Raw genomic sequence first — 11,359 nt, 5'->3', positions numbered from 1 at the left:
AGGTTGCTGTGAGCTAGGATACCACAGCACTCTACCTAGGGTGACTGCTTGAGACTCTGTCTCAAAAAAAAAAAAAAAAAAAAGGTGTATTTCAGAGAAGAATAGTAATCACCAGGCACTGTTGTGTTTAGGGCCAAGGGAATGCCATACAGAACACAAGAGGATGAAGCAAACAGAGCCCACCTGGCTCCCAGAACAGGATAACCCGGGGCTTTTCCTGCAAGGCAGAATGATGTGTGAATCTTAGGGAATCTGAGTAGCCCAGAGAAGAGACCTAAAAGTAATGATATCAGGGAGTCCCCAGTTAGAGGGCCTCGCTGGATCACTTGCTAACAAGGGTCATCATTAATAACCACCTCCCAATGTTCAAAGCATCCTTTAAATATGAACAAATAACCAAGGACATTGGAAGAAAACCTCCAATATGGAAGATGGAGACCAGAATGCACTGCATTCCTGGAGGCAGGCAGAAGGCTTAGCAGACTATCATTGACATGCATGAGGAGATAAGAGAAAATATTGCACACATAGGATAAGAACTGGAAGCCCTAAAAGAGAAAGGAACATTCAAAGATCCAAAAAGAGAAAGCTTGGATAGAAAAAATACAATACAGAAACAACTAAGTGGTGAAAGATAAAATTGAGGAACTCTCAGAAAGTAGAACAGAAAAGCAAAGAGATGGAAAATGAAAGAAAAAAAGTCAGATCAGGAGGTCGCCAGCTGAACAGTAAGAATTTCAGCAAGGAAGAATAGAGAAAATAGGATGACATTATCTATAAAATAATTTCCTAGAACCCAGACTTTCTGGGATGAAGATACAGGTATCCTTCACTTCCTGGAGTCTCCATTTTTCAGTTTGGTTATTAAAAGTTTGGGCAGCAAGTTTAGGTAGTGAGGGAGGCTGAGTTTCAAATAGAAACTAGTGAGGATTTGGAAAGCAAGGGAATTATTTGAAAGTATGTCTCAAGCTGTCAGCTCCAGAATTTGAGGAGTTACCTGCATCCCCACTCAGACACACTGTTGTGAAATTTCAGAACCCTGGGTCAGAGAAGAGAACGGTAGCCTCCAGAAAAAACAAAAACAAAACAATAGATCGCAGGTCACATAGCAGCAGGGGCTCCAACCCCACGGAAACATGGGATGCTGGAAGATAGGAGAGGCTTGCTTTTGAAATTCTGAAGGAAAATATTGTCAGCCTTGAACTCTATTCTCAGGCAAAGGAGAGCAACGATATGATCAGATGTACTCCCCAGATTTGCCTCTCATGTGCTTTAAGGAACTGGCTGGCAACTGCAATATCCCTGATGAGGTGGCAAGTCAGAGAGAAGGATTTAGAGGGAGTGAGATGTGGAGGCCAGAGGATTTCCCCAGTAGTGGGGGTGAGAAGGACCTGCTAGGAAGATGGAGTGGCAGGATGCCAGCTAGGCACCAACGTGGAGAGCAAACATGTCCTGACCTGAGCTGGTCAGAGGCTCCTTAAAGAGATTTTTTTTGTGGGAGAAAATGAAATTAACAGGACACCTGATGCTTAGAACATCTGGAAAGGAGATTTAGACAGTTGGCAGAGTTGGGGTTGGATTAGTGATAAGTACTAAACAAAGCAAATGAAAACACAAGACTGTTATTAGTTCCAGGGAAAATAAACCGTTGTGCAGGAAAAGAAAAATAATTATAGTGTACTACAAGGCTCAGCTGTGAATAGCCTCTCCACAATGATAACAGTTTATGTAAACACCGACTGCTGCTCTAATTAAAATTATAATACGCTTGGATGGAGAAGGTGTGGAGTGAGACAGCACAGTTGAGCCGAGGGTCGAGAGGAAGGGAGAACTAGATTTTTGCCTGCTGTAGTGAGGAGTCAGTTGGTGATGCCCCAAACGGAATAGCCAAGGCATAGCTCCAGAGCCTCATTATTTAGAGGTAGGAGGCAAATGTCCAAGGAATCAGGTAGAAAGAATTATGGAGAAGGGTGGAGGTGAGGATGGGGAAGAAGGCAGGAAAGACTGTGTTTCATAATAAGCTTCCAAGAATAATTTCATCCTTTAGTGGATGTGGATATATAGTATTGATGCAAATAAAATCAGTCTCAGACAAGCTTCCTCTACCAATGCAGACACCCCATCTGCCTTTTGTTTTCACAGGCCCTCCGTAGCAGGATTTCTTCCTGGTTATTGTCTTTGTTCTCTGTATCCTGTCTCTGGGTTCTGGTCACTTAGCAGAGATTTGGTGCTTGATGGGGGCTAGGACCTCCTTCCTCTGAGCTTTGAGTGGAGATCTAAAGAAGTGTTGGTTTCTCTGGGACTGCCCTAAGATTCCCAGGATGTGAGCAACACAGTAGAGGGACATCGCAGAGGCCAAGCCGCAGGAGCCTGCTAGGGGTGGTTGGGGAATGGCAAAGAGACCATCCAGGCTGGGGTGGGTCCGTGAGGGAGCTGTGGTAGAAGATGAGACCAGTGGGACCCTGTCATGGGCCTGCTGGAAGGGGTAGGGATGGGAAACCACTGGACTCTGGTGACTGGAGGACTTAGAGCAGAGATATGGCATGATCTGACTTTCATGGCCACGGACTGTGTGGGCACCAGCACAGAAGCAAGTGAGAGCTGTGGGCACTCAGCAGGGTGGGCTGTAGGTGGGACCTGGAGGGTTAGGGCCTGCAGATGTTTTTCATGTAACACATGTAAAGCCCTAGGCAGATTCTTAAACTGATCATGTGAAATTTATTGTTGTTATTATTTTCCTTTGAAATTTCTTTGAATTGATTTAACTTTTATAAGTGAGTTATCTTTTGGATTCTAGAGTCAAATATGATGCAAATATTTGAGCATAGGGAGGCATGTAGAAGATGCATTAGAACTTAGAATCTAAGTTTGGGAAACATTGACCTGGGCCATGGGCACTAATATCCTCTCTAGTTGTAAGGTGCCGATTAAAGGCTTTAGCAACCGGGGAAGAGAGAATAGCTGGAGTTGGTAGTCCCTGTGCCCAGGGCCAAGCTCAAAGACCGAGTTTGGGCTTAATTTTCAGTAAGGTCTTCTGGGACTTTAAATCAACATTCTGTTCTCATCAATGTGACCATTTATTACATATTTTTGTTTGGGTAATACTCTCAGATTTAGTTTGCAGGGTTAACTGAACACAAATCGTGTAGTTTTGTAAGCAAATAAACCATAGTCATCATGGTACCAAGTAAAAATCTATCTTACAATGGGGGTTTTAATGCAGCATCGCACCACACTGTAAATCGCAGTGCTTGGCAGCCCAGTGTGGGCAGAGAGCAAATGTTGACACCAGAAACTTTCCAAATTTTTGTAGACTACAGTGATGAGAACTGCAGTGAATTATTTGCCTCATATAGTGTTTGTAAAGCTAGAAAAGAAGTTGGTGGTTTCTCGTGATTTTGCCAGTAGTATAAATAAATAAAACTTGAAACATTCTTGGACTTCTTAATGAAGGTCATGTCACTTGATTTAATGCCCAGGAACTTGGTTATTTGGCAGGAAGAAGCTAATTCCCTCAGATAAAGGTAATAAGAATCTAAAGGTCTATGGCTGGGCTTGGAGGCTCATGCCTATAATCCCTACACCTTGGGAGACGGAGACAGGAGGTTCACTTGAGGTCAGGAGTTTGAGACCAGCCTGGGCAAGATAGTGAGACCCTGTCTTTACAAAAAAATTAAAAAATTAGCTAGTTGTGATGGCTCATGCCTGTAATCCCAACTACTTGGAAGGATTGCTTGAGCCCTGAAGATCAAGGTTATGGTGAACTATGATGATGCCACTGCATTCTAGCCTGGGTAACAGAGCAAGACCCTGTCTCTCTAAAAAAGAAAGAAAAAGGAAAAAAAGTCTAAAAAAGAAAAGAAAGAAAGAAAAATCTGAATGTGTTGTAAAACCCACCCACTCTGAACACAGTGGTTAGGAAGGTGGGCTCTCAAGCCAGGTGCCTGATTTCAGGTGCTAGCTCTAAACAGTTGCTAGCTATGTAGACTTGGACAAGTTATATAACTATGTCCCAATTTCATCACAATTAATGTGAAGATTAAACAAACTAATATGTGCAGAGCCTTTAGAATAGCACTTTTTAAAATTAAATCATGGCTGTGTATTAATGCCATCTTGGGGTACAATGTGCTGGTTTTATATACCATTTGAAATATTTTCATCAAACTGGTTAACATAGCCTTCACATTTTCTTAGTTATTGTGTTCAGATATTTATACTCTACACTTAGTAAATTTAACATGTACCCTTGTAAAATGCACTGTAGCTGTGATCTCACCAATTACCCTCCCTCCACCTATCCTCCCTCCTCCTCTCCCCTCCCCTTCCTCTTCTCTTTCCCCTTCTTGGACTGTAGTTGGGTTATAGCGTTCATATGAAATTGGTTTCATAGTAGGGCTATTGGATACTTTTTCTTCCATTCTTGAGATACTTTGCAAAGAACAATATGTTCCAGCTCCATCCATGTAAACATGAAAGAGTTAAAGTCTCCATCTTTCTTTAAGGCTGCATAATATTTCATGGTATACATATACCACAATTTATTAATCCATTCGTGGGTCCATGGGCACTTGGGCTTCTTCCATGACTTAGCAATTATGAATTGGGCTGCAGTAAACATTTTGGTGCAAATACGTTTGTTATAAAGAGATTTTTGGTCTTCTGGATATATACCAAGTAGAGGAATTGAAGGATCGAATGGCAGGTCTATTTTTAGATCCCTAAGTGTTCTCCAAACATCTTTCCAAAAGGAACATATTAGTTTGCATTCCCACCAGCAGTGTGGACATGTTCCCTTTTCTCCACATCCACGTCAACATCTCTGGTTTGGGGATTTCATGATGTGGGCTAATCTTACTGGGGTTAGATGATACCTCAAAGTGGTTTTGATTTGTATTTCTCTGATGATTAAGGATGATGAGCATTTTTTCATGTCTGTGGGCTGTGCGCCTGTCTTCTTCAGAAAAGTGTCTCTGCAAGTTAGAATAGCACTTTTAAAAACGCGTTCCCTATAGCTGTTGTTATACAATCAGTTGCAAATATATAGTATTTTTCTACTACTAATAACTGACTTTTGGTAGGAAGCATGAAATAATAAAAATAACACATTTGTGTAACAGATATTTGAGGGCCTAAGGATGAATAAGGCTAGTGGTATAGTCTAAAGAAAATGCTTTACCATTTTCTAAAATACTTAGCTGGTATTTTCTCATTTTCTTCTTCATTACCTCTGGTTAGCAGAAAGGCCTAGATTATTCTCATTTTGTAGATGAAGAATTGAAACTCAGACCATAGAGCAGAGGCTGGGCTTGTTTTGAAAAACTTCCTCCTCCTCTTCCTAGTCCCTAAATGTTTGTACAGAACTCTGCACTGGGATTTTTGTGCTATTTTGTGGGAATTAATGAGAGCTAGCCTATCCCATTTATAAGGAAAAGTTTTAGCTCCTGAGATCAGCTTCATAAGACCTTTAACTTTTTTTTTTGCAGCTTTTGGCCAGGGTGGGTTTGAACCTGCTACCTCTGGTATATGGGGCCGGCACCCTACTCCTTTGAGCCACAGGCGCTGCCGACCATTAACATTTTTAAAAAATTTAAATCAAATGTGTTGAGGTATAATTTACACACAATAAAATACACCCGTTTTAAGTATACATTCGATGAGAGTGGACATATATGTTTACCTGTGTGACCACCACGATAGTCACCATAATAGGACAATTCTATCACCCAGAGTTTCCTTATGCTCCTTTGCAGTCTATGATGTCTGTCACTATTTTTGCCTCTTTTAGACTTCCTATAAATGGAATGGTATAGTAGGCACTCTTTTGCATCTGGCTTCTTTCAGTCAGTATGTGACCTGGGAGGTTCATACCTGTTGTTGCATGGATCAGTAGTTCATTCTTTTTTTTTTTTTTAATTTCAGATTAATGTGAGGTTACCAACAACTTGGTTACAATGTTTGTGTTTGTTAGTTAGTCTCTCTTGTAGTTATGCCGGCACCCAGCAGGTGTGCCATACCCTTATGTTATGCCCATTAAGTGGGAGTAGTTCATTCTTACTGCTGAGTATTTTTCTACTGAATGAGGAGACCAGTTTGTTTATGCACTCACTTGTTGATGATGGATGTTGGGGTTGTTTTCAGCTATTTTGAATAAAGCTGCAAAGAATATTCTTGTTTAAATCTTTGTGTGGACATGCTTTCTTTTCTCTTGGAAAGTTAGCTGGAAGTGGAATTGCAGGCCATGTTGTAAAGATGTTTAACTTTATTAGAAAATACCAGGATATTTTCCATAGTGGTGATACTATTTTCCACTTTGACGGGTTCCAGCTCTCCTGCAGCCTCTCCTGCAGCCTCTCCTGCACTTGCTCTGTCAGTCTTTTGCATTTTAGCCATGGTCTAGGTATGGGGTGGGTATCTCATTTTAATTTACATTTCCTTGATGACCCATAATGATAAGCGTGTTCCTTTGTGCTTTTTGTACATCTTTTCTGAAATGTTTGTTCTAATTTTTTAAATTCATTTTTTAATTGGCTTGTTTTCTTATTTTTAGTTGGGAAAGTTCTTTAGATATTCTAGATATAAGTCCTAGATATATATAATGAGAATATTGTCTCTCAGTGTATTATCTACCTTTTAATTTTCTTAATGGTAATTTGAAGAGCCAAATTTTTAAATTTTGATAAAGTCCACTGTACCAGTTTTTTGTCTTATGGTTTGTGCTTTTGGTATCCTAACAAATGTTTGCCTTCCCCCAAATCATGGAAATTTTCTCCTGTTTTCCTCTGAAAGTTTTATAGTTTTGGCAATGACTGGTTGTTCCAGCATCATTGATTGAAAAACTGTTCTTTCCTTATTGAATTACTCTGGCACCTCTGTTGAAAATAAATTAGCAACTAGTCAGGCATAGTGGTATACACTTGTACTCCCAGCCACTCTGGAGGCTGAGGTAAGAGGAACCCTTGAGCCCAGGAGTTTGAGGCTGCTGTGAGCTATAATGATGCCATGGCATGCTACCAAGGGCGACAGAATGAGACTATGTCTCAAAAAAAAAAAAAATAAAATAAAACTGGTAAGAAAGAAAAAAATAAATTAGGCCCATATATGTACATCTCTCTTTGGACTCTTCTTTTCCATATATCTATGTAGTCTGTCTGTCTTGATTACTTCTCCCCCCCCCTTTTTTTTTTAACTTTTCTACTTTTCTAGTTAGTCCTGAAATGAGCTATTCAATCTTTTCCAATTCTGTTCTTCTTTTTCTTTCTTTCTTTCTTTTTTTTTTTTTTTGAGACAGAGTCTCACTTTGTTGCCCCTAGTAGAGTGCCGTGGGTCATAGCTCACAGCAACCTCAGACTCCTGGGTTTAAGCAATTCTCTTGCCTCAGCCTCCTGAGTAGCTAGGATTACCAGCACCCACCACAACACTTATTTTTTAGAGGCAGGGTCTCACTCTAGCTCAGGCTGGTCTCAAACTAGTGAGTTAGGCATTCCACCCACCTTGGCCTCCCAGAGTGCTAGGTTTACAGCTGTGAGCCACCAGCCCGGCCACTGTTCTTTTTCAAGCTTGCTTTGGCCATTGTAGGTTCTTTGTGGTTTCTAATACGTTTAAAAATTAATTTGTCAATTTCAACAAAAAATCTCCTGGGATTTTGACTGAGATTGTGATAGTTTTAGAGATCACTCTGGGGAGCAGGAACAGCTTAATATTGAAGCTACTCACCCATGAACTTGATATCACTCTTTATTTTCTTAGAACTTCAGTTTCTGGGCAGTGTTTTGTAACTTTCAATGTAAAGCCCCTACATTTTTATAATTGAATAGTCAGTGATAATGTGAGATTTGTACACCATGTTTTAGTAGTCAGTTTCATTGGTCTTTAAACAGATCCCAGGCATTAGTATAAAACATATACTTTTGTGGCTCTTGTAGAACCTTTCAGGAGCAGAAAAATCCATTTTGTATTGTTTTATACCATCTTTTTTGACTTTTTGAAAGTCTCGGGAAAAAAAAAATAAAAGTCTGGCCTATAGGCCAAAAAATTCATAGCATCTTTCTTCATAATAAAGGAAGAAAGGTAATATCTCAAGTCTATCAGTTGGGAAATGGATAAACAAATAGTGGTATATCATAGAGTTAAACACTCAGCATTTAAAAAAGGAACTTATTACTGATACAAGCAACAACCTGAACAAGTCTCAAAAACATTATGCTAAGTGAAAAGAGCAATGCACAAAAGCCTGTGTACTGTGTAATTCTCGTTATGGGACATTTGAGAAAAGGCAGACCCGTAGGACTGAAAATAGACCGGTGGTTGCCTAGATCAGGGGGTTGGGAGAGGGGAGGAAGCGCTGGAGAAGGATGGAAATGTTATTTATCTTAACTGTAGTGTACATTTGCCAGAACGCATCAAACTACACTTAAAAAGAATGAGTTTTACTATATGTAAATCATACATAGAGTAAACCTGATTTAAAAAAAAAAAAGAAAAAGAAAAAACAGAGGTGCCAAAGTGACTCCATCAGGAAGGAATGGTCTTTTCCACAAATGGTGCTGGAACAACTGGGTATCTGTATGGGAAAAACTGAATCTCAGGCCTCCCTCTGAAATACCTGGGCTGGATGGTGGCTGAAATTCTCTGCCTTTGGCGTTCCTTTCCAAGGTGCCAAGTACATTGGTTTCCTTTTGTTAACACTTTACTGTCCAATTCTCACTGGCTTGGTCACTTCTGTCTATAATATGTAGTAACCACACATGCATGTACATACCCAGTACTGCCAGTCCAAATGACAGAAGAAACATTTGTATGAGTACTGTCCAAGGAATAGAACCTGTGGGTTGTGCATCTGCATGTGTGTTTATGCCCATATGTGTACACATGAAAAGCTTGATTGTAAGGAAGTGGCTCACACAGTTATAGCACTGAGAAATTCATAGTCAGGAAATGGAGGTTCAGTCAGTGTCTGAGTCCAAAGGCAGGAGAGGACTGATGTCTGATGTCTAGCTCAAAGACAGACAGACAGAGAGCTGATTCTCATCCTCTACCTTCTGTTCTGCTCAGGCCTTTGGTGGAGGGTATGAGGCCCAGGTGTGCTGGGAGGGCGTTCACTTTGTAGTCTATCAATTTGAGTGTCTCACTCAGAAATACCCTCACAGGCATATTCAGGATAATGTTTCCCCAAATATCTAGGCACCCTGTGGCCTAGTCAAGTTGACACATAAAATTAACCAGATATTACTGCATCATTTTGTATGACGGATATCAGTTCTGCTATAAAAATGTGGAAAATGCCTTGTGCAGGTGTTAACATGGAGGATCTAGCCATGTGGCCCTTTCCTCTTGCGAGGATAACTATGAGTATGCCAGAGTGACATGCAATAGGATGGGAGTGAGCTGTGGACATAGCCATTGTCCGTCACTGCCCTTTCCTTTACAGCTCTTCACCTGTGATTAGTGTGAAAGCTCATGGCCCAGTACGGGCTGCACGTCTGCCCATGGCATTATGCACTGCATGTTGTGTGTGGGAAAAGAAATATTTAACAGCTCCACCCTGGGCAAGAAACAATCTGACTGCCTAATCACAGTGTTAGGTGCAAACCTAGCCTAGTTTATTCTTCAGAACACCAGGGTCTTTTTGTTGACTGCTTTTTTGAAATGGTGGGAGATTTACATTTGGAAATAATGTCCTTATTTTTTTGAGTGAAAATGATTGATTTTATCAGGTCGTTGCTATCTCTGATGTGTGTTTGAAGCAGGTGGGATTGTGACTTAGTTCTCAGCCCACTGTTCTCATCCCAGGAAGCAGGGAAGCTTGCACAGGCTTCAGGCTGAAGCCATCTTGGTCCCAGGGCCAGCAGTTTCTATGTGTCCAGAAGGCCTTTTAGAACATGAAACCTGCTATTGGAGATGCTCTCTGGTAGTCTTTTCTCTCACTCCTGCAGTTCCTACTCATGTGTGTTTTAACCTCTCCTTCAAGGGTCATGCTCATAGAGCTGCCTCTTGTTCTCAGCCCGGCTTATTTCTACAATTGCTGTGCGTGTGGCTTGCTCGAGATTAGAAATGACAACACAGAGGCCTGCCCTTGATGCCAAAAAATGAGCCCTGGCCTCTCACACTCATCTGTAAATGCTGCCTCAGTTGTAAGAATTTAGGGGTTTACCACCTTGTCTAGAAAGGCAGGGAAGGGGCTGTACCTGAAGCACTGGTTATGAACACCCCGGAGTGGGACAAGGCCAGGGCAGAGCTGAATGACCAGGCACACAGGATTGGGGCCATTCTGAAGGAGATCTTTAGGACTGGTTTTCACAGTAGGGAAATAAGATAGGATTTGTTTTCATGCACCTCCCCTGAATTATGCATTTATAAAAATTTTAATGTTTGCTTAATAAACATTGCCAGTTAAAGTCAGCTTGCCGGTCTTTTGCAGAGAGTTGTGAGTGTGAGGGTGAGCTGTAGCTTCATCACAGACTCTAAGAGGCCAGACCTGGTGGCTCATGCCTTTAATCCCAGCACTCTGGGAGGCCGAGATAGATGGATCGCCTGAGCTCAGGAGTTCAAGACCAGCTTGAGCAAGAGGGACACCCTGTCTCTACTAAAAATAGGAAAACTAGCTGGGTGTTGTGTCAGGTGCCTGTAGTCCCAGCTACTTCTCTGGAGGTTGAGGCAAGAGAATCACTGGAAGCCAGGAGTGAGCCATGGCAAGCCATCACTGAGCCATGATACCACAGCACTCTATACAGGGTGACAGAGTGAGACTCTGTCTCAAAAAAAAAAAAAAATCCACAAGCTCTAAGTTTAGCCTCTGTTACGCTTCTGTAGCATATTTAATGCCTTAATTTTTTTCACACTGTCCTTTATTTTGCTTATTCATTCAACAGTACCTCCCAGTCCACTGCTAGAACTCTAGTTCATTCTTTTTCTAACTTTTTTTATCATGGTAAAATACACATAACATCAAATTTACCATTTGACCACTTGTAAGTATGCAGTTCAGTGGTCGTAAGCACATTCACATTGTCATGCAGCCATCCATCACCAGAACCCTTTTCATCTTCCAAAACTAAAGCTCTATACACATTAAACCTTAACTCCCGCTCTTGGCACCCACAGTTCTACTTTCTGAATTGGACTTTATGAGATTACTCTAGAAACTTCATATAAATGGAATCTTGAAATATTTGTCTATTTGTGTCTGCCTTATTTCACTTAGCATAATGTCTTCAAGATTCAATTTGTTGCACTGTGTCAGAATTTCCTTCCTTTTTAAGGCTGAATAGTATTCCATTGTATGGATGGACCACAGTTTACTTCTCCGGTCTTCTTTTCATGGACCCTTGAGTTGCATCCACCACCTTTTTTTTTTTTT

This window comes from Otolemur garnettii, unplaced genomic scaffold, assembly GCF_000181295.1.
Source record: "Otolemur garnettii isolate 467f Iridium unplaced genomic scaffold, OtoGar3 scaffold00092, whole genome shotgun sequence".
NCBI lineage: Eukaryota > Metazoa > Chordata > Mammalia > Primates > Galagidae > Otolemur > Otolemur garnettii.
This window is presented reverse-complemented; position numbering follows the sequence as displayed.